Source organism: Numida meleagris, chromosome 1, assembly GCF_002078875.1.
Source record: "Numida meleagris isolate 19003 breed g44 Domestic line chromosome 1, NumMel1.0, whole genome shotgun sequence".
NCBI classification, from domain to species: Eukaryota; Metazoa; Chordata; class Aves; order Galliformes; family Numididae; genus Numida; species Numida meleagris.
In genome coordinates this window covers 85,721,364-85,745,314 of record NC_034409.1, presented here as the reverse complement: position 1 = coordinate 85,745,314, position 23,951 = coordinate 85,721,364, and the positions used below count along the sequence as shown (strand labels likewise).

Below are 23,951 nucleotides of genomic sequence, written 5' to 3'. Positions count from 1 at the left end.
TGTTCACTTTCTCAGAAGGTAAAATTAGGATCATCTCCTTCCTTATGTCTTTCAAGTATGGGTGCTGGTTCTCCAGAGCAGCAGCTGTTCAACGCCAGCACAAACCTAGCATGCTTTACTGGTAGGCACTTTGATAAAGAGGCATAAAGGAAAAGTGAGAGGAACTCAGTGTATCTCTAGCACTTCTTTCTCCAGTCTCTTGAAATAGAAGAGCTTTATGGTGGAGTATTTTCATTAAAAAATTGTGGGTTTTTTTCCCCTCAGTTTGTCTTCCACTTGTTTCTTCGGTTAAGGAGAGTCAAGTCAGGATAGGAATTAAAAAGCTTCTGGTCACTGCACGGCTGCAGGTAAGTGAAAGTTGAGTCTTATAAAAAGGCCAATCTGTGAGAATAATCAATTGCTTTTCCATGGTTAATATGATTTCCTATGGCCTTGCAAAATCAAAGATTTACTTCTGAGCATAATTTCTGACCTGATAGACCTTTCATTTTTTGCATCAGTGTGCAATGATCATTTGATCATGACAATTAAGTTGGGGATCATCTCCATCAATCTTCATAATAATCTTCTATTATATTTCAACAAATGAAATGAGAAATAGAACAGTTAGTCCTGTACTAAAGCTGTGCAAGTGCCCCTTTAGAATTTTAAATTTCACAATTTCACGGTGTGTCCTAATAACTATTAACTGCCTATAAATACATGTTAAAAATGAGTGTTTAAAAAAAGAATGCATTTGTTTCAGCTGAAAAAAAAAATACTGAAATAAATAGGGAGGAAAAAAGTCCATATAATGGTGCCAAGAAAAAGTCACTGAAGTGTTACAATTTTTCTATAGAAGAATTAGAAAAGACAATTTAATTTAATACTGTAGATGTGTATCTTAGTCTTTACCTACCCTGTTATAAATTTTATCTTGAGTGTGAGAAATGGTGACAACCCAGGCAATACAGATATAGCACAAACATAAAGACATAGTCTTCCTCTGAAGATTGATAATGTTACAGCTACAATTACATTTTTCTATAACTTCAGTCAAACTGCCTCAAGACTACATGGAATCAATGAAACATTCCTATCTTAAGCAAAAAGCTCATTTGTCTTACTTAACAAAATTAACCAAAACTGAACTTTCATGTTCTACTGTTCTTAATGAAGGTTCTTCTTTGTATATTAGGAATTTCTTGGATAGCTTGTGATGTTCACTGTGGAATGACTAAAAGACTTTACGTATGATGATAAGAGATTTTCTCCTAGTACTATAAGGGATCATTAGAACGTTTTAGGCTCTGAAATTTGAAAACTACTGATGTTCCCATGAACTTGGATATACTATCTTTAGCAGTGGAGTAATTATACTCAAAATGCCACATTAGACATTGAAGCCATTAAAATTCAGAATAGTGTCTTTGGTATAAATGTACATTCCTAGGTAAGAAATTGCCTTTTGAAAATAAATGCCCATAAAACTCGGGAAAGTTGTTCATTAATCTGTGTTCTTCAAGAAAGCAATTGGTAAATATTTTCAGCTTCACTTCCCTTTGCACTGCTTAATGCACTTACACTTGGTTGCTCACCATTAAATTTTGTAGGAGTGTGACACTTGATTAGGCTCTTGCTTTACTCACATGGTTACAAAGAGGTAGCAAACATTGAGGCTTATGAAGGGTTAAACTGTCTGCTTGTCACTTTTAATTTCTCATGTTTTGTGTCAAGAAGTCAGTTTGTTTGCTCCGTGTCATGCAACACTGGAGATAAGAAGCAACTAAAATTGATTCCTCTTCCCACTGAACAAGTAACTTGGTTATATTAGGGGCAGTAAATTTAACTTTTAGAGAGGTTTAAGTACTGTGGGTTTCTAAGTTAGAACCAAAGCTAAGTTGGAACCGTCCTTCCCCCTTGCCTATTAAATCTTTGAAGGAAGTTCCATGGAGATGATGTTCAAGTGGGTAACTAGAGCTGTTGGGTCCTTTAGTATCAAACTTGGGTTGCTGGGTAGACATGGTGCAGATAGTAGCTCTTGGACTATGGTTTCCAGAGCACATTGTGAGTGAGGGTTTTGTGTGTCTGTGGTTTTGGTGGTGGCTGACAACAGGAAAATACAGGGAAAGGAAGTAATCTAGGTAGAATGACCCTGGGATTCTGATGGTCACTCTGCTTGGTGATGCACATTTCCCTAGTGGTCCTTCATCCCAGCTTGAGTCTGCCTCATCACTGGACCAAAAGCAGAGTAAAGTAAGGTCTAAGATCCCAGTCAGACTACTATACTGGATTTAGCTCCAGATTATATGTCTCACTACCCTGAGATTCGATGAGTGGCAACAGGAACATGTATCTTGCCACTGGCTCATGGAAATGGCAGAGGCTTGAGTTGAAGCCACTGATGGGAACAAATTAAACCAGTGACAGTGAGCTCTGATCTGCTATGAATGAAAAGTAGGCACTGCTCCAGATGAATGAGGCAGGAACAGGCTTAGTTACTACTGCAACTGACTTCAGAAGGATTCATCTGGAGGAGACTTGCTTGTTGAATCATGATCAGCATAGCAGCATTTTATTAACAAGGCAATAAAAATGTTTCTTAACAGTTTTTCTGTTTCATTTCCTGAAAGAATTCTGTACTAATACACATGCATATACTTTCAGAAGATTTTCTCCATTTAACAACATTCCACTTCATTCAAAGACATACCAACACAAATATTAATTGCAAATTTATAGCCTTTTTCTATAAATTTGGTGGGGATAGTGTAACTTCTCATAAACATTATCTCCAGGTGAAATGCCATGTTCAAGGTCTCAGATTTGAAGTTGTGCTTTTAATTAGTTCCCACATTTTCCATTTGTTCTGAGAGAGATCACCAGAATCTGCAAACATTCATTTAATCTCCACAGACCAAATCCTGCTTTCATCCTCTTGGTGGCTGTGGTGATATTTTGCTTGCATCATGACTGCATCTGTTTGCCCATAGGTGCAATAGACTTTTAAAAACATTAGGGGCCATTTCCACCCACCCCTAGCCCAAGGTCTTGACTGCAGACTCCCAGCCTAAGAAGCTGAGAGGAAGGAAGAAAGGAAAAAATATGTTATAAAAAAAAAAAGCCATCTAGAAAAGATCATGCTGAGTGTCCATCAGCCTGTATAGTTAGCTATTCCAGTGCTTATCTTAGAAATCGCTCCAGAATGAAAATCTTCCTACCAACAGAACATATTTGCACAGCAATCAATATTTTTTGAGTTGATCTTCAATGTGAGGCCCCATCTGGAGTACTGTGTCCAGGCCTGGGGACCCCAGCACAAGACATGGAGCTCTTGGAACGAGTTCAGAGGAGGGTGACTAAGATGATCAGAGGGCTGGAGCACCTCTCCTATGAGGAAAGGTTGAGGGAAGTGGGCTTGTTTTGCTTGGAGAAAAGAAGGCTCCGGGGAGACCTCATTGTGGCCTTCCAGTACTTGAAGGGAGCGTATAAACAGGAGGGGGATCGATTGTTTGTGAGGGTGGATAGCAATAGGACAAGGGGGAATGGTTTTAAGCTGAGATAGGGGAGATTTAGGTTAGATATTAGGAGGAAGTTTTTCACACAGAGGGTGGTGACGCACTGGAACAGGTTTGCCCAGGGGGGTTGTGGATGCCCCGTCCCTGGAGGCATTCAAGGCCAGGCTGGAGGTGGCTCTGGGCAGCCTGGTCTAGTGGTTGGCGGCCCTGCACTCAGCAGGGAGGTTGAAACGCAATGATCTTTGAGGTCCTTTTCAACCCAGGCCACTCTATGATTCTATGATTCTATGAGTTTTTGAAGCTGCACGTAGCAAAGTTTTCTTTTCCATCCCTAGGAATTTTCTTTTTCTTGGCAGTACTCTCATGCATTGGAATTGTTCTAGTTTTCCATGATTACAACAATAATTTATAAGAAAAATAATAACAGAAATAATTTATAGAAGCTAATGGATTGAAGAACCCTTCAACTAAATAATTCTGAACTTTCTGGGGGCAAAGGTAATTTTGCCAGACTTGGTGACTATCTATGCCCACCTTTAATCTTGTTGGATGTGATCTTTTTAAAACTTTTTTCCCCAGTGTTTTGTATTATATAGAATAGATGCGTTCTCTTTGGATAATTCTCATTATAAAATATAAATATTTACTAAATATTTCAAACTTTTCTCCAGTATTATTTATGATTTTTTCTGTATCTTGAAATGTATTTAATTCATGATCAGGCATCTCTTGTTGTTATTAAAATAGCACCTTATTGTCTCTAATTATTTTTCCTGTTGAGACTCCACTGAGTTTTTAAATTGTACATTTCTTCTACCTTTTAACCTCTTCCTCAGTGTTTCCTTTCTTTAAATATTACTTTCTTTATATCTCTGTAACTAAGTCTCCTCTTCAGTAGGATGCTTTTCACTGACAACACATTTTTTGTTCTCATATATACAATGGTGGTTTTGGAGATTCCCAGTAATTAATGAATACTTCCAAGTTTATAGCTCTTGAAGTTTTCCAGTAGTTCTGCTATCTAATTTAAGGAATAAATGGTTTTTAATGCTTTCCCTTGGATATACATTATAGTTGATATTGTACCGTGAGTACAGAGTGTAGGTATATGCTCACTGTGATTTTTTATCATGAGAGAAGACCAATTTTAGTTAATGCTTGTACCTTTTTTGTCCATTAAGGTGAAATTCAATTTTAAATCATCTTACATGAAACAAAGTAGAAATTTTTGTTCCTTTTGTTTTTTTTTCTCTATTTTTAAACTCTAAAATTGAGTTCTAGCTTTATGAGATGTGTTGCCAAAATCCTGTTTCTACAAGTTGCAATTGGAAGTTCAAGGAATAGTTTTCTTAGTTCCCTAGTGAGATATTCGTACCTGGGATAAAACTCGCTCATCTCTTAATTTATTTTAATCAGTTACAAATTTAATCCTTGAGCATTCTAAATGTATTAATCTGATTCAAATTAAGCTGGTAACTGCTAAGTATTGTGCGTCCTAGCATGCAAAGTTCTATTGGAAAATGGAGATACTATATGCCTACTATGTAATATGTATTGTTAGTTTGTTTTTAAGTGTGGTCTCTGTGGAAACACATCATCTTAATGATAATCATTTCTCTGCCTTTTGTATAAATTCTAATCAAGCTATGGAAAATGCAACAATGAAAGTCAGTGGTGCCTGGTACATAGATTGTCAGGCAAATTCCAATTCAATTCTCTCTCCGCTGTAGCATGAGAAGTCAGTATGTCAAGGCTTTGTATAACACCTAGAAGAGTCTGAAAAATGTTTTTTTTTTTTCTTAATTTTAACAAAAGAGACTCTTCACAATTTGTGCTATGTTCCACCGAAGTTGAATAATGGAGAAAAAAGTAGAGACAACGTGCTTGAAAATTAATTTATGTATGTTGATATTGTTTATACTTGGGGATATCTGGAGAAAAGCTCCCTTCACTCTGAAGCCCACCTGATGAGCAGGTGCGTATCTCATAGATGGATCTGTGGCAACAGTCTCAGCTTTCAGCATGACTGTATGGGAACTGCTGAGTCACGGCCTGAACCACTGATTGAGCACCTGGAGGAAAGACCCAGTCAGCCCTGGGAGCGCAGGAGGAGCCAGGCTCCACCCCTCTTAGCCCTCATTTAAGGGCTGCCACTGAGGAAGGATCTCTTTCTGGAGATCTCTCCTTGGTGGAAGCCTTTCCCTGCAAACCCAGAATCTCCTAATATGGGTGAGCGATCTTCTTCCCTTCCCTTCCCTTGTAGCACCTTGCTATGGTGCTGGTCCTTTCACCTTTTTTGTAACACCTTTTCCATCCTGTTGGTCCTTCTGATTGCTACAATGACACAGCACTCTAAGCTAGTTCTGGTTTGTTTGTTTTTTTTTTTTCAAACTATTTCCAGCCCAACCCCTTTGCTTTGTTAAGATTAACTTGCTTTGCATTTTTGAGCATCTCAGAATGAAGCCTTACAGGCACAAGGGCCCCCTATTTTCTTCAAAACAATAGATTCAAGTAAATTAGAGCTGCAAACAAACACATCAGGGTGTCATTAATCCCGGATGAATATGGGCAAATACAATCTGTTTCCTTGACATGTTTCAACAACCAGCAGAAGGCTTGTAGTGTGATGTGCCAAAGGGCAGCAGAGGGAATGTTGCCTAATAGGAGGGCTACTATGAAAGTGGTGCCTCCTATTTTACTATGTTGGCCTACAACGTCAGAATCAGGTGGTGGTGATATGCCAGTAGAGGCTGAACCTTTCCACCAGTATTCCCTTACATGTTGCTGTGTGACAGATGGCAGCAGAGGAGCAGTCTGACAGAATGGCGTCTGACATGGAAGTGTGTATGAAGCAAAGGTGTGTGGGGAAAAATGACACTCACTGACTTTCATCGATATTAGCTGAACATTGCCAGAGATCAAATAGTGGATGTGAGCACAGTGAATCTGTGGGTGGTGTATTTCAGCAGTGGCGACAGTGATGTGAAAGACAAGCCACATTCCAGGTGGCCATGCAGATTTTTATGGGCATGGCATGCAGGCTCTTGTTTATCATTGGCAAATATGCACAGCTAATGGTGGTGCCTATGTTGAAAATAGTGTTTTGTAGTTGAGAATTTGCTCTCTCCCACGGTTCTCTTTAGTATAGCGTTCTTCTCATCTGTTGTAGTTTCCACAGAAATAAATACAAGGTATTACTTTCAGAGCAACCTTCATATATATGGATATCTATCTATATATATATGAATGTATGCACGTATATTACAAAGACCTGTTTATTTGTGTTTAAAATTGCCACATATACTATGTTAGGGGTGTAACGTACTTTTTTTTTTTTTGTGGCTGGACTGCTTCTTTCCTGTCTTCACCTTTTCCTTGCCTGGATGAAGTTAAACAATTGCTTCCAAGGCTGGACACCCTCTGTCCTTTGCGCTCTCAAAACTAGATGAGGCTCCATATCACTTTCGCCCTTAACTTATGTCAATTGTCGTTTGGTATTAGATGAATGCTTATAAGAAGTGGCAAAGTTGGGCACAAATTCTTCTTGCTTTCTTCTCATTGCAGTCAGAGCATCACATCCTTCTGAGGTGACTGAGTACAGGAAAGGTCACTCTGCACTACAAAATGCCAGCTAAATTAAGCTATTTTCATTTGTGCTTTAATGAAGGGTATCAGCATTGAAGCTCAGCTGTTTTAACTTATGCACAATCAATTTCACCTGAAGTGGTTTGACACAAGCAAAGCCCAGGTAGCCACTGTCTATCCACACCAGGGAGTCAATAAATATCAGCAAGGGGCAAGGCAAAATGATGAACACTGATGTCTGCCCAGCCACCGCATCTGCCAAGCACCATGTATTGCAGCTGCTGGTCTGGGAGCAGTGCACTGGTTCTCAGGACTGTTTCTTTTCACTCTGATGCACATGCTGTCCATGTTCACCACCAGGCAAGGAGATGGAGAAGGGGATTTTCCTGTGAGATAGTGCTGTTGATTGTATAGTGTAATGCAATACTCAGCTGAGTAGGCTCACTCACTGCTGAGGGAGTATTTCTTTCTCAGAGCTGCCAGCAGAAAGCCCGTTTACACGTAGTAATCATATAATCTGAAATATTCAGTGTTGTTGGTGGAGTTATGCCAAAACTGTGCATCTCAGATTATGTGGGCTTGACCAACCTTCCTATCTCTGTTATCTTGTGATTTTGACTTTTGCTTTGCTCTAAAATTTGTGTTCATTTTAGGCCCTCATGCGCAAAAAAGATATTTGCATCAGTGCCTGTCATTAAAGGCTTAGAAGCTGAATTGCTTGTTTATGTTAGCAGAGTTATTTTCTGTTTCTCAATACTGTGAGAGAAAAGCCAGATCAATTGTGTCTCACTCCTGTACAACTAATGGATGGACAAGGATTTTTTTCAGCTGACATCCACTGTGCTAAATAAGTCAAGATGAAGTGATGTTTTTTTTCTGTTTGCTTTCTTCATGTAATGAATGGTAAGTAGGTGAATCGATAAGGTAATATATGGCAGATAACAAGTAAGTTACAACTTAGTAATTCTGAGTGCATGTCATGATACGTGGAAACTCCCATAACTGTATAAGTCTGTGCAGAATTTGTCACATCTTGATACCATCTTGACATTTAAGTTGTACTGTTAACTGGTTTCCCAGATGTTCTTAGGACTGCAGTATCTTTTCAGGGCACCAAACCCTTGCATAAGGCTTCTTAGTGAGTTTTAAAACTAAGTTTAGCATGTTTAATTTTGTCAAGAAATAATACTTTATTAGGAATTCTAATACTTGCAGTTAGCTTCTAAACTGCCAAGCACTGCTTTGGCTTTCCAGTCTCTTAGGTGTTACAGAGGACAGAGAAGCATTACGCAAACAGGCCTCAAATCACTATGACTGTAATACCAAGGCAGCATCAGAGGAGAGTCTTTGCCTCACTGCAGATTAATGTGAGTGCAACAGCCAGGTCTGATGTTTGAGCTGCTGGCTCTTAGTAATGTTGCTCCCACGAGGAAACAATCTAGCTATTATCAGATAAGCTTACATGACAAATAGCCTCACTCACGTACAGCACTGTGCCTTCCAGTCCCTTATTCCTGGTCTTTTACTTACACCACAAGTGATGATAAGGAAAGGTAAGGATCTTTGTTTTTTGGTGTAGTTCATGAGCCCATGCTATTCTGTGATACGAGTTCATAGCCACGGATTAGATGAGACATTTTCATGTGTTTGTTTTCAAATGGCATCTTCTGAAAGCAGTACTGGACTTATTCTGAGGAATAAATTTTCTCTTCCTTTTTTTTCTCTTCAATTTTTATTTGATAGGATTGTTCAATAACTCCCTCCTCTGTCTCTCTATGGGGATATATAAAATAATAACAATCATAATAATCATAAAAATATTACATTACATGTGGTGTATTTTTAATTAACCTGAAAAACAATGTAATAATAGCTTGTAGTCACAGGATATTATTTTTTACGTCTGTTGATTCCGGAGGAATCTAACATACATTTTTTGAGAGTTAGTAGCAGTGTACATCAGTTTTAAAACTAGTTTTTTGTTAGCAAAACACAGTGCTAAAGACTTCAGTTTCTAGTTTGTATTTGCCAGACAACACTAAAACAAGCTTCCTGTATGCATAAGATATAATTTGCTTCTGGTGTTCACTTTTTGTGAATCATTCCTGAAGGAAACAAAATAATGATGCGGCAAAAAACAGTACTTGAAGAAAAAGATGCATTTAGATCAGCTAACAAATTTAAAGGGACAAATGTCTCCCACTGTTAGCTCTAGTGCTTTGAATTCTGGAAATATTAAGATTGGCTCAAAGCTCTGTTTTTTTTTTACAACCATGTGTCAATGTGTTATTAGATATTTGTGTTATTTTTCAGATTGTAAATTTGAACTGTCCCATATATGAAAACATACTGTAGATCAAAACAATTTATGGAATTATTCTCTTATTTGCTATTTTTCTTTTATTCACAAATGTTCACTGATATTGAAGGAGCAAAAATATTGTAAGCTTTCAAGAGGTGTGACAACTGAAACTACTAAGATTATTTGCAAAGTTATATGGAGTAATTTTTATGATTATTAGTTACAATATTATAAAAAGTAATAACCAATGTTCTGAAACAAATATATGGATCTTACAAGCTGTCTGGTTACTTTTGCACTGAATTTGTTATGAGTATTTAATCTGTTTTCCACATTCTTGCTCCCATGTGGTCAGTAAAGAGGAGGAAATGCTGGCCTAACAAACTAGTCCTACTTACTGACAAGGTACTTGAGAGTGCAGATCCCATACACCACCCAGAGCTGACTTTGGCATCAGAAATGGGGTGGTATTCTCAGTTTGTGGCCCATCAATATGCTTGGCATCTTGTTCTCAGCTAGCACGGACTTGGGATATTTCAGACAGATCTTGGCTTCTTTGCTGAGTCTAGCCAAGGAGGAGCCTAAATGAATTCTTCTTCACCCTTGGTTTCCTAGATGAGATTCAATTTCATTAACACCAACTGCCATTTAGACTGTCTCAAGACATCTGAAAAAAGAGCAGCACATTTGCTGATGTGACACAGAATTTAGAGAACACCCATGTTTATATGAATTAACAGCTGGAGCTTCTGTAAGGTATGCTATGTCTATACAATAGCTCAGGTTTAAGCCTAAAGGCAGTTTTTTGGACAGTGCTCTCTAGTATGACAATGCTATCATTCTTTTTCTCTAATACAAAGCTGCCCAGAGACAACAAATTGTTATGACACTCTTCTTGTGCCTTTTTGGATGAAGAGAGAGATGTTCAGACACAAACAAAGGTAACTTTCATATTGATTCCTTATTTAGGACTTCAATTCTACATGTAGGTCCACTTTGCCATTCAGTTTAACAGGGTCTCATTGTGCCTCATACTTTATTTAATTTGGTATGCTTTACTTATTGTGTTTTCTTAGCCTTCCAAATTCAGAAATGTTTAAAAACTAGACATGGTTGTGTTGATTTAGCTACAATCATCTAAAGATAGGGTAAAAACAGGTGTGTACATTGAGATATAATCTTTTATTTAATTGGTTAGTATAGCTGGAAACAGTAGCCAAATTCTCAGGCACGCTGGCCTTCCTCAGGTCTAAAACAGAATTAGAAGACTTCAGAGTTAAACATAAAATGGAAGCAATACAGCAATTATTCAGATATGCACCAGCAAAACTAACTCTGAAAGAAAAGGTAGCTCATACATGTAGAACAGAGAAAGGTGATCAGGCAGTTATCTCTCAAGGGGACAGAAGGGGAAAAAAAAAAATCTCTGGAACATGCAAAGGTCAGTAAAGGGAAAATTATATTGTTCCATGAAATCAATACCTCTGACTAACCTGTTTCTTTGTGATCAGCAGAGTTTAAAATGTTAGCTCCAATCTTGTTTTTGGAGTGGTTCTGGAGATCTTTAAAGATCAAGGCACGATCTGATATAAAGTATGCTTTGTATAAGATGGGAATTTTATGTTTGTGTCAAGAATCTATGCAAAACATTAATCTCTTGATTGGCATGATTCAGCGTTTCTAGTCCTCTGGGGTTCCATGCTGAATCCCATAGGATGAACTTTTGAGATTGGAAAGTATTGGTCAGATGTGTGTTTGTGTTACTCTGCACTACGGTACATAGTGTAATGTATCGTGTTCAACAGGATTTACGCTTGCATGTTTATTGACAGCTGCCTTTCATCTGTGAGGAAGCTGTACCACAGTGCTACTGTTAGTGTGTTGAAATCCTGAAGTCTTTGCTTAGCTTTTATTGGCTCTTCTCTGAAATTCCCATATGTTCTTCTGAAAAACTGAGATGATCTACTATATTGTGGCAGTGTATTACGAGTGGGCAAGAGAGTCCCTGAGCTGCTGCTCCAGGCATAAAATATGCTGGCATGCTCTCCCTGCTCTGGAAGTAACCTTTCAGTAAGAATAGGAGCTACCTGACCTCCTGAATTCATCTAATGGTGGCAACTGTATGCAACAACCCCTGTGGTTTTTTGCTCTTATAGGTCTCCTGCTCACCTTGTGTCCGTTTTCGTTGCCTCACAGTAATCTTGACTCTTTGAGCCTGGAGAAATTTCCAGTAACTGGGATCTCCTTGCTGCTTAGGTGCGTCCTGGGATCCTCTCCCTTCTAGGAGCTCCATTGCTATTGTGATAGCCCTGTTGCCAGCCCACTTTTGCTGGCTCTGTACATGAAATGAACAATGTGAGAAACAGAGATGTAGCACTTCATTCCTGTGACATCAGATAAATGACCTCAAGCTAATGTATTGTGTTTAGGTGTTGGTTAATAGAAGATCTGGATACCTTTTCTTCGCCAGTGCTCATTTGGGAATGAGATGTCAGGGAAGTGGGATGGCAGCTCCCTTATTCTTTCTTTTCCTCCTTAGGAAACTTCTTGGCCTGTAATCTTCTTGAGGAAGAAGTGCTCACCCTAAATTAATATCCTCCCTTGAACAACATCCAACACTGGATGTTTCCGAGAGTTGAGTAAAGCTCTGAGGGTCAGTATTTTAGTGTGGTTCATCTGCTGCTGTACAGGACAGGTGTTACACTGAGACAACAGTCAAGGAGCAGTGGTAGGGTATTTCCCCAAGCATTGGTGCAATGAGGCTGATTAAGTAATTAAAATGTTGTTTTACTCCTTTAGCAACCTCTAGAGCATCTATTGCCATTTTCACATCAAATGAGGTACAATTAGGCCTGACATTATCCTTCCTTTAAAGCTCCTGCCTGGGCTGGTGACAGGGAACAAATTAATCTCTGCTGGAGACAGTTCTATTAAACCATTTCAAAAGTGTTACGTTGCTTTGGATGTTTTGATTTTGTTCTTATTTTTATTTATTGCAAATGAATACTATTCTTGGTCTGTCTTGTGCCAGAAATAGAATTGTCAGTTTATATTCCTAAGTAAAAGACTGTGATATTTTAATTTAACACTATTACTGTGTATAGACAGTCATAACTGAGGCTGTTACAGATATACTACAACACAACAAATTTTTTCAATCAGGATCTTACAGTTCTGTTCCTCAGGAAACTGACCTTATGATAGGAATGCCACACATGGAGCATTTCTTGTTCTTGGAGGCAGGATTTCAGTGATCATACCCAATTATTCTTTCATTACTACGTAACCATTATTATTAACTATTTTAAATAAGTTAGATTGAAAGCACAAAATTATTTTTTGAAATATCTTTTACAATTTTGAAACTATGGAGATCTTAGTAGTGAGGTAATCACTTTGGCACACTCATGTGGGTTAATAATTCAACAGTGCATTAGTTATGCCCACATTAATAGAATTCCTTTTCTTTCATGCAACAGAAAAGGCATACTCTGGGCAACTTAATACCATCATATTCATACTTGTCTTTCTATTTATTTGTTTACTGTTTGAGTGACTTGAAATCATATCTTTGTGCTACTTTAATAAAACTCAAGTGCTTCTATTTATATTTTGTAGATTAAGAAATAAAAAATTAGGCAATTCCTGAACATGGGCTCATACCAGATCTACTGATGATCATCTGTGGCTTTGAGCCATTTTTATTGCTACAGGACAAATTAATTGAAAAAGCTATTTGTGTTACTTTACCTATGTGCTGATGTCCTTCTCACAACATGTACCAGGTAAATTATTACGTGCTGTTCAAGGCAATGGCTGAACCTCACCTGCTCTGAAGGAATGGTTCTCTTTTCAGGTTGCTGAATGTGCAGGGGTTATCTCTGTACCTCAGTTTTGGAGAAAACACCTACGTGCAGTCTCCTTAATTCTTCTTGCACAGTTTTCCCAGGAACTGTTCAAAGTCTGCAATTTCCTCTCTTTCTACACTCAGACTTGGAACTACAGAGGGACTGTCATTTTAAGCTCATTCCAGTTTGTTTTGGTTTGGTTTTCTTAAATCACAGTAAATCACTTCACAACTAAATTTGTTTTGCGAGCACAAAATAAAATAGTGTGGCTGAACTATTAAAACATGTCCAAACATAATGTTCAACCAGAAGCAGAATGTTTCATTCTGCATTAACGTTCTAAGGCTTGTATTATCTTGTTTTCAAAATGCATATATATATATTTGGCCTCAGCAACAAAATTGAAAAAATATTTTTTCTAAACACAAAATAATAAACCACACCCTTCATTCAAAAATATCAACATTTTAATATTTTTGCCACAGTTATTTCCAGAAGATATGCTTTGGACTTTAGTTATAGTCATGAAATGTTCTGATCTGCTCCAAACTGCATAATTTGGAAGAATTTATTTACGAAAACTACTATGCTCAGCTCAAATTACATGAGCCTGGACAGTCTTTTTCTTTGGCCCAGTCTGAACCCAGAAAGTGAATTCCTTTGCTTCTTTTGGTACTTGTGATGAAAAAATGTAATGGCCATAATGCATACCTCTATGTTGGAATGACAATGGCCAATTTCTACAGGCATGTAGAAATATAATAGTAACTTACTAGATCCTATTTGCCTGTGTGAAACCAGATGCTGCTATCAACTTATTCATTTTCTTCTGGCCTTGAATTTATTTTTTTTCCTTCTGAAACTGACAGGTTCCCAGCTCCAGCGTGGAGTTAAGTATTTAAGGAAGAGACTGTAGCTCAGACTTCAGTTTTCTCTGCCTTCCTACCTCTGTCCACTATTCTGATTTTCTGCTTCAAAGATAAGCCAGTTTCACAATTCTTTCATAAAGAATTCTATACATCCCTTTTTCTCAGGCATTTCTAGGAATTTGTGTTCTCTTCTTACTGACTTGCCATTTACATAACTTTTAGGTGAACGCTTGGTAGCCATTAAGAATCCTGTTGAGTTAAGCTAAAAAAAATTCAAATCTGCAATATTTTTGAGACAATGAGATGTCTGCAGGCAAGATACCTTGCTTTTATTCAGACTGGTTACTAAGCTGTCCTCACTCACCAAACATAGATAAGGAATTTTTTTAGTTCAGTTCCCTAGGCATTTCAAGTGCAAGTTTAATTTGGTCAGCTCAATGTCTAACATCAATGCTAGAGTTAAATTAATCTTTTCACATAGGCAGCTACAATTTGAGATAAATTGAAATTGTGTTAGTCAGGGGCAAGATGCTATCATAAAATCCTGGTCTACCTCATTGCTTAATTAGTTTTATAAATATTTTTATAAGATGAAGACAATGTCATTGAAGATCTTAGTCCTGTTTTTCTCTTATGAAGTAGTAATCCAAGCTTATTTCTCAGGAGAACAACTCTCCGCTTTTCTCTTCCCTTCTCATGCACCCTTACTACTTCAACTCAAGGCTCACGAGTGGATCATTATAAATGAGTATGGACTTTAAAAGAAGACGTGTGTGGGTGTAATTGTTTTTCAGAAGCTGAGAGCATGCTGGTTAGTAACAACATTTATGTCATTTCTACTTGGTACACACCTACATCTGTGACAAATTTTCTGCCAAGCTTATGTTATTTTTATCTTAATGTTGCACATATCATCCATCATTTCAGTATTCCTTGTCCGACCAATGTTTTCAGTAGTACAGCTGAATGAGTTAACCTGTTAGGTTTCAGGCCAAATGAATTTACTAAAAGCAAAAGTGGGCAAAGGATCAAAATTATTTCCCTAACTTTCCTTCTTTATAGTCATTGCATGAGATCTGTTAATGATAATCTTTGGTAGAGCACTACTAGAGTAGTTATTGTTTGCGCTTCTCTCCATTCACAGCAAGACAATGGTCAGATATGTGCAAAGCACTGTTAGGGGATTTGTTTACTTTTTAATAGAACTAACTCAGTCCTGGTTAGGCTGCATGTGCTATGTTGCATGTTGGCTTTCCCAGAATAAGAGACATGGGCACACAAGAGCATGTTTCGCAAAGGGCAACAAAAATCTTTAATGGATCAGAGTATCTATTATATGAAGACAGGCTGAGAGAGCTGACACTGTTCAGGCTGGAAAAAAGAAAGCTCAGAGGATCATATAAATATGTATAAACACTCGATGGTAGGAAGAAGATTTTTAAAGCCAGATTCTTGTCATAGATACTCAATGAATTGTTAAGATGCAACAAACCCAAACTAAAAGGCAAAAAATTATCTTTAAACATACAAAAAACTTCCTCTAGGAGTGATGTAATACTGGAGCAGGTTGCCTGGAGAAGTTGTCTGTTCATGGGTTGTGTCCTTCCTTTTAAAGCTCAACTAGGCTCAGCTCAGAGCAACCTGCTGTAGCAGACCCTACTTTGACCAGGAGATCAGGACAAGATCTGCCAAGATCCTTTTCAGCTTCAGCCTTTCTGTGTTTCTATGATATCAAACATTGGACGTTTAAATGTGTTGAGATTTAGTAAGATGCATCTTGTTATCATTTCATCTCCCAGTGAGCGGTGTCAGAACAGATGTATTATACCATTAGAGAAGGCCTTCCAGCAAAATAAGAGCAACCTGAGAGTATCTAGGCCCTGATGCTGGGGAAGCAATGGTAATAGTCTCTAAACATTCTCTAAAGCTCAGGAGGTTAGTTGCAACTAGTGGTCATTCCTAGCAGGACCCAGGAAGGAAAAGAGCACGTTGCTCAGGCTCTATTAAACTCATTAAGGCAGTTTTACCTTCCCCACACTTCCCGGATCTCACAGCCCCTCAGCAGGTACATTTCACTGCAAAATGTGTCAGGCCATGGAGCTTTGTGTTTTATTATCAACTAGTAAATTGACAGATGTACTCTAGGCAAACAAAATCCATTAAATGGACACATGCCTTCCATTACTGCTTGTTGATTTAGAGCAGATACTCTTTTAATCTACCATCTTGTAAAGACAGTGGGTTTCAGGCAGACAAATTCACAGCTAAAGAAAACCATAATTGAGGATTTCACGTGGTGGTCTTAAATTTCTTCATCTCCCCTTCACTAAAAGAATGGTCAGCAGAGAAAATTGGAGCATCACGACGACCTTGTCAGATTTACGCGGATGTAGAAATTATGAATGCAATGTCACGTTCAGCAGCTAAGGCAGAAATGCTTGCACCTTCAAGGTTCTCTTCAAGTCACAAAAGTGGAATCATAGTGATTTACCAGAAAAAAAAGAAAAGAAAGGAAAATAAAATAATTCTAGCAAAGAATGCTCTTGAACTCAACAAAACACCAGACCCATCTTCATACTAAACTCAGAAAGAATTTAAGGCTTGCCTCTGTGTGAATTGAAATCTCCATTGTAGCTGACTTTCTGCTCATGTCTGTTTTGTAGAAAAATGCCTCTAGCAGAATATGATTTTGCTGTACTCCTAAATCAAAACAAACTGGGAAACACAATGCTGTTTGTGTCAGTGTCTAACAAAAGACAACGTGAGTGAGTGCATGACATTATTTTGCATGCTGGCACTTGCAGTGGATCAGACTATGGAATGATCACGTTTGTGATAAAACTGTGCTTTCTTTTTCTCAGACAGTATCTTCAGTTTTAATGAAGATCAAGTGTGACAAAGCTATATGGAGTAATGGAAGTACCAGAAAGAAATTGCTTTTTGAAAATAAAAAGCTTTTTAAAAAGTCACAGTAGGACTGAGAGAGCCATGAGTACATTTTCTACCCTAACATTTTGGCTTTACTCTATGGAGCCTTCTGCTATCAGCAGAAAAAGAAAAATTGCAGTTGACATCTACACCTGGAATTTGTCTCCATTAATGTTTAGCACAGGGACTGTGTTCACTTGGCTTTGTCTCCAACTGTCAGATACTTTGTTCTCTAAGAGGAAAGAAATCAGGGAGAAACCAAACAGATTTCAGCTTTCCTGTTGTGAATCAGTTTTCCCATGAAAGCTGGAGGCAAGGGTCAAATCTGCATCCCTAGGGAAACAAAACAACATTATGGCCTTGTTTGTCACATCTTGTTCAGGTCTGTTCTTCCATCCACTCATAAGTCTTCTGCACAGAATTTTTCTGACAGGCTTTTTATTTCAGGAGCTAGGAAATAATTTTTAAATTTGGTGGATCCTTCAAGGATTAAAGAGAGCATGGAAAGCCTGTGGCATAGGTGTGCTTTGAAATGGAGAATGTATCCCCATGTCACTGATGCAGAAATAAAACATGGCTGAAAGCCACAGAGTAATTCTATTTGTTACAAGAAGAACAGCTCCTTGGAGGAGACATAATGAAGATGTAAAGCTGGAAGGTGGCCCCTATGAGTGTTGTTTCACACTCACTGGAACAGTCCTGTGGAGTGCTGGCAGTGAGCCTCTTGTGGACACAGTAGGTTGGAGACTCTACATTTCCTCCCAGCCCAGAGCTGTTCTATCACATCCTTAGCAACCGTCCATGGCATGATCATGCTCAAGAGCTTTGTTCTGAAATCTGGTGTCTTTTTTCTTTCACTGAACAGGAATGGGTGTAACTCAAGAAGGCAAAGCAAAGGTATCACCCCAGCTAGCTTTTAAACACATTCATGTCAAAGGTTATTCACATAATTCTCCTGGCATGTTAAGTGCACAGACTGTATGTCTACTTATCGTAGTTCCCAGGAGTACTTCTCAGCTTCTCAGTTTGAATGCATACTACTGCAGAAACCCACCTCTGCAGTTTTGGGGTAATCATCCCCACCATTCGACAGAAACCTGGGCCCAGTCCTTCAAAGGGCATGATCTGGTTCCCATCTATGGCTGAAACGTGATTATCCAATGAAAGATGATAGTTTACTTTTACAGCAGGGTCAGTTAAAATATCTTTGAAATAAAAGACAGAATGCAGTAGAAGAAATAACACGACTCAAGTCTGTTCCAACGCTGTTACTAAGTAGGAAGGCAAGAGAGTTGTTATAGCAACAGATGAAGAAGGTATTTTATAACAAGTGCAAGCACCTGAACCTTGGAAAGCTAATGTAACTGTAACTGTGAGAAGGGCTAACCGGTACCTTTCAGGCTTTTGTCTGCCTGCTGTGCTTACACTTCAAGCTGACCAAAGCTGAGTGCTGTATTACTATAGTCATGGTCCCAGCTTTGTTAAGGAGCCAAGTGTCTATCAGCCCAGCCCAGGACTGCTTTAATCAGGCCACATGGCTCTTGGAGTTTTTTACACAACGTTTGGAGCACACGTGGACCAAGCCTGCATCTGCCCACGAGGCACTGTGCAGGCATACTGTGACTGAGTTTTCTTTTCTTCCCTGTAGTCTTGCTGTCAGTAGCAGAGCTCTAAAGATCAGTTTGATCTGAAGCAGAGTGGCAGCTCTTATTTGTCTCCATGCCATCTCTCTCCTCCAGCTCAGGGCAAGCCTAACCCATTTGGTAATAACTAAACGTTATCCCTCCCAAGCCTGGATTTGTGCTAGTGTTCCTGCCCCTAGCACCACTAAAATAGTAGTTATACAAGGGTAGGAGTTTTTCTAGCACTCATAAAGCCAGGGGAAAGGATTAGAATCAGTCACAAATAAGGCTTAGATGAATACATGTGCCGCTAGAAGCCAATCAGCTTTTTGACCTCAGGTTCATATTTCTGTAAACATGTATCTTGGCAACGCATCATTCAGTTTTTCAGTACAATGCAATGCAAGCCCTTTCTCATTTATCTCAGCTGTCTTGTTGTGTTATGTTACAAATGATTGCTGTTAATTCTGTGTTTAATTGTGCTTAGCATAATTTATTTGCCATCCAGTGATTTTAACTGTTGGACATAACAAAATATGGTTCTTTTCTCTTCTGCTTCCTTCTGCTTCTCATCTGTGGATGCTAAAACCAGCTGGACCTGTTCCATGTGAATGGAAGTAATTATGGGCATGTACAACAAATTCATTAATCTCAAGAAGGCATCTTGTGTAGAGCTATTCCTGGAGTATTCTTCATGAATTGTCTTCCTCTATCCTGCCCCTTGAAAATTGCTTCTTTCTAATTTTCTCTCACAAACTTGCTTTCTGTGAACCTACCTCCTTCCTCTTCTTAATAGGAATTGGAAGCAGAATGCATTTCAACTAAAATTGGCGATAATGACATGTTCCTTAAAACAAAGCGCCTGTCCCAGATGTTCTGGAGGAAAGCTTTGAGTCTTTCAGGCATGATGGGAGCACTGGGACTTCTGATCAGAATGGGATCCTAAAACAGAGCAATTTTGTTCTGCATCAGTGCCCTTTACTTTTTGAATACATTTGTCCCGGGTTTCAGATAGTCAGGACCTGTGAGTTTTGTTTTTGAAGTTTATACTCTAAAAAATCCATGTTTCTTCTGCTACACTTACCTTTTATTTTGTTTGTTTTGCTTTGTTTTTAGCTTTTTAGCCCTCATGAACAATTTTTCTGTCCTTTAAACAGCCTATCTATCTAAAAGCAAACAGACACTTGCCCTTAGAGTCACTGTCTCCTGAGGGAGTGTATATTCAGACCTGAATCTCCAAAGCTCCTGAATTCCTTCAGTAGGAGCCTATACATAAAGCTGAGCACAGAATAGCATGCAGTGACTGTGAAGGGTGCCACAACTGCTTTCAAAGAGGACAGCAGCTATGCAGCCAGAATGGCAACAGATCTCTCCGTGTACATATTTCAGCGGGCTGGTGCTCCATACCGTTTCAAGTTTGAGCACAGGGACTTGTGTGCATAACCCTGTGGTATGATTAATGAACTTCCCAAGCTGCGCAGATAAAAATTGCTCCTCCATCTCAAAATCAAAGCCAATAAGGCCTGTATCATTTTCTTTTAAATATAGCTTAGTTTGATCACATCAGAGATTATTTCTGGCTTATCCATATTCAATTTATGTTACTTCTATTTCTTATTTATCACAAATACACTATCCTATGTGAAAAATGAGGGCAACATTTGATCAGTGTTAATGGAAGCCTTTGAGGATCTCTCAGCTATTGTTCATCATTATCTGCTAGAAGAATAACGATGTAGTAAAAAGTACATGTAATGTATCTAATGTGATTAGTCTCTTAATGCTGGGGATGCAGAAAGAATGCAGCAGGTAAAATAAAGCTGTGGGTAAATACAGGAAGAGCGCAAGTCTAGACTGAAATACAAAAAACAAATATATATATATATGTACAAAATCAGCAGTTTCTCAGCTGTAGATTGGGGTTTTATGTAGGTATGGTACTAATTTTCCTTAGTGAAAAATGCAGTGAGATTGCATAGTGCAGATGAAATGTCAGAAGAAGGAATACAAGAAACTTTGGTATTTTAAGATAGTTACTATTGAATTATTGGGGGGGAAATTAACTCCATCCCAGCTAGACCCAGTATAATACATCAATTATGTTTTGCAAAGGAACACTTCGTGCAGTAATCAGAATTATGAGAGCTAAATGATGGTAGAAAGTCAAGAATGCATTTATTTCATAATGCACTGTAGGCCCATCTGCACCACCAAAAAATGCAGCCAAGTAAAAAGAAGTAAGCTAAGAGCTGTTATATCTCATACTCAGCATCTAAGTGAGATTTCTTGCTTGATCTGAATTCTGAGTTCTTGCCATTTTTCTGCAAAAGGTTTGATGGAAGAATGTAGAGCCTTCTGTTCACTGCTGTGAATGGGCTTCAGAGCTACCAGCTGAACCTCATTAGGTTGTCAGTGCTTTCATATATGTTCCTAGGAACAGGATTTCATGATCCAGGAGGTTTATTTTGGTTCCATATCAATCAAAAAAAGACTTTGATCTACTACCTGCATATGCAGATTAACATCTTCTGTTTCCCAGAGGATAATTCTTGTATTTCCAAATTATCACTCTAGCAGGGGCTGATTAGAAAATTCTCAACTATTTTTAATCATTATAAATTGCTGTTAAGAGTTGTCTACTGCATCTTGTTGATTTTATGTTCCTGGATATTTTCCAGTATTAAGGCTTTGATAAAGAATTATCCATCCATAATGGAATGTTCAATTGAAAAAGAGCGAGGCGCTATAGCAGACATAGCCTAGGAAATCAGGAGGCTTTAGGTTTGGTAGACAGGGACTTCTCTCTCTGTTCTACATAATGCTAAAGATTGACCCAGATATTGGAATATAGTCTATTCTGAGGTGCAGATACACATGATGATCAACCCTGCTACACTACCCATCAAACTGAAAAGCTGTGCAAAGTTAGAAACTCTCTACAACTCAAAAAATATTTGAGAATGAACAGCTGCTCTTTCTTGACCTAATATCCTGCCACTGGTTGCAGCTTGTTACTGCAATATTCTTTTAATTTGAAAAATTTGTTTATAAATTGAGCAGTTTTTGAGAGTCATGGCCCTTACAGTACACCATGACACCAGCTTACCTTTCACCTTCAAAAAAAACATGCACAGAATTTAGGAATTTTGTTCTCAACATTTTATATTATTCTGGTATCTCTTATGATTATGATTAGAGCTCATTGCAAAACCATAAATAACTTTCATAGTAACATTTGAGTTCTTCATTCAGTGTTCTGTATTTTCAGTATAATCCAAAGAGTAGATCTGACCCAGGAAGGAAGAGTTGTGTTGGCGTTAGTTTCTAAATCACACCTGAGAGTGGCAAATTGCATAGGTTCACACCAGAAATTTGGGCAATAGTCTATCTTACGAATTATGCCCATCAAAATGTCATTTTCTTATAAAATATCCTTTCTTCCCTCAACTGCGATGCCTCTGGTTATATTGTAATTGAGAAAAAAAATTAGCTACTGAAGTAGAAAGACACATTAATTTAATTGCTGTTCTTACAGTTTTCCATATCAACAAAGTGTAATCTGCATTATTTTTATAGTGTTGTAATTTTTTCAAATATCCTTTCTGGTTCACTAGATTTTTCCAAGGTGAAAATGTCAGCGGTTTTCTGTTATAGTCTCCCACCTAGGAGGAAGATTTAAGATCAACTGCACCGGCAGTTTGTTCTTGCTGGCATTGAGATTATATTTTCTTCCCCCTTCCTGTGTATCTTAATGCCTCTTTCTGTTCCCTGGCACAACTCTGCTCATGGACCAGCCTAACAAAATTAAAGCTTCTAGGCTTTCTAGCAACAGGAGTCTCCTAGGCAAGGAAGATTGTGCCTCAAACTGGTCCTGTGTCATCTGCAAAAACGTTCCTGTCTGATTAGGGAGAACTTTGCACAATTTGGTTTTCAGCAGAATTTTGTACTAGATCCAAAGCAGAATGATGAAGCCATTTTGCATGTTAACAAAGCTAAGTAACTGTCCGTGTGAAGATAACATATTCCACACTGGTTCTTCAGTGACTTTAGACTTCATGGCTTGATAGCATAGAACTTTTTACCATCCTAATTAAGATTCTAAGGGGAAAAAAATGTAGATCTTTATTTAGTATTCTGCAGAAATGGTAAGTCCTAAAAGGTATCAGCTAGATGGATGAACCTCTCTAGGGAAGAAGGAGAGCTAAGGAAGCATGACGATAAATTAATGTGTACAAACGCTGGACTAGAATAGTTAAATCTAATGAAAGTGTTGTTGATATGATAGACACTGTTTTAATTTGGCTCTGGTTGCAGATGATATTTCCTGTATTTGAGCTCTTTGTGGTTGTCTTCTGTGGAGTTTTAAATGTATAATTAATGTAGCATAGAAATATGCACTAGCCATATTATTAAAATTTATCATGGCATTAACTTTTGAAAATGAATAACAAGTTGATGCTAAAGCTGTAAAATTGAGTTTTCTGTGAGGAGCTGCACCATATAAAGCATTGAAATTTATCTTGATATTATTTTACTGGAGCTTTTTAATTACTACGGCAGATAAGTAGAACTGGACGTTATCTTTACAAAACATTTGTATCAGTAATGTCATACAATTTGCAAAGATAACTACAGAATATTCTGTCTCTAAAAAGAGCTTAGTTTAAGCTTATATGCAAAAGCCAGTCTTCTGTAGTGCAAAAGGTTCTCTGTTCTCTTCCAATGGGCTCCCAAGTCATTTTTCTCAACTGAACTGTAGTCTTTGCCTGAGAAATATGGCCAAAGGAAATATATCAAATCCCGCCTTGAGTACACCAGTAATAACAAGCTCTAAATCCTTGAGGGATAGATGGAAAATTAGCCACCTTTTTTCCTTCAACTTAATCCTACTGCTTACAGAATGAAAGACAATATCGTTTCATAATCCAAAACTTTGCTTTCAATTGTTTATTAGATTTTTATTTTGGTCTAGATACATAATATGAAGCCCAGCAATTTATTTTGAAGTGAAACTTTGATACGTTGCTTCTCAGTAGGATAGTTGTAGTTATAACAAGGAGTGAAAAAGGCAGAAAGAAATCACACACTATACATTCTAGCTTACCCATCATCTTCCACAAACTAAGATGTCTAGCACTAACACTGGATTTTAATTAAAAGTAGCAACAAGATTCTTGTAGTGCTACAGAACTCACTGGAGCCCTACGTGTACTGTTCCTGGTTTGGAGTAAAATCAAGATTTAAAATTTCAGGCAGGAGTGATTTTTCAGTGAATAAACTGACCAAATAATTATGTTTTT

At 38.0% G+C, this 23,951-nt stretch overlaps 1 long non-coding RNA gene across 2 annotated transcripts in view; it reads left to right on the top strand.

The window, feature by feature from the left end:
• Positions 293-23,951, top strand: part of LOC110400791 — an 87,440-nt gene continuing 63,781 nt past the window's right edge. The window contains exon 1 of one of the 2 annotated variants that reach the window (XR_002440081.1): positions 293-347. This is a non-coding gene — a long non-coding RNA (uncharacterized LOC110400791). Of the gene's footprint in view, positions 348-10,240; positions 10,326-23,951 lie in introns of those variants that run through there. The other variant, XR_002440080.1, reaches the window with a different exon arrangement.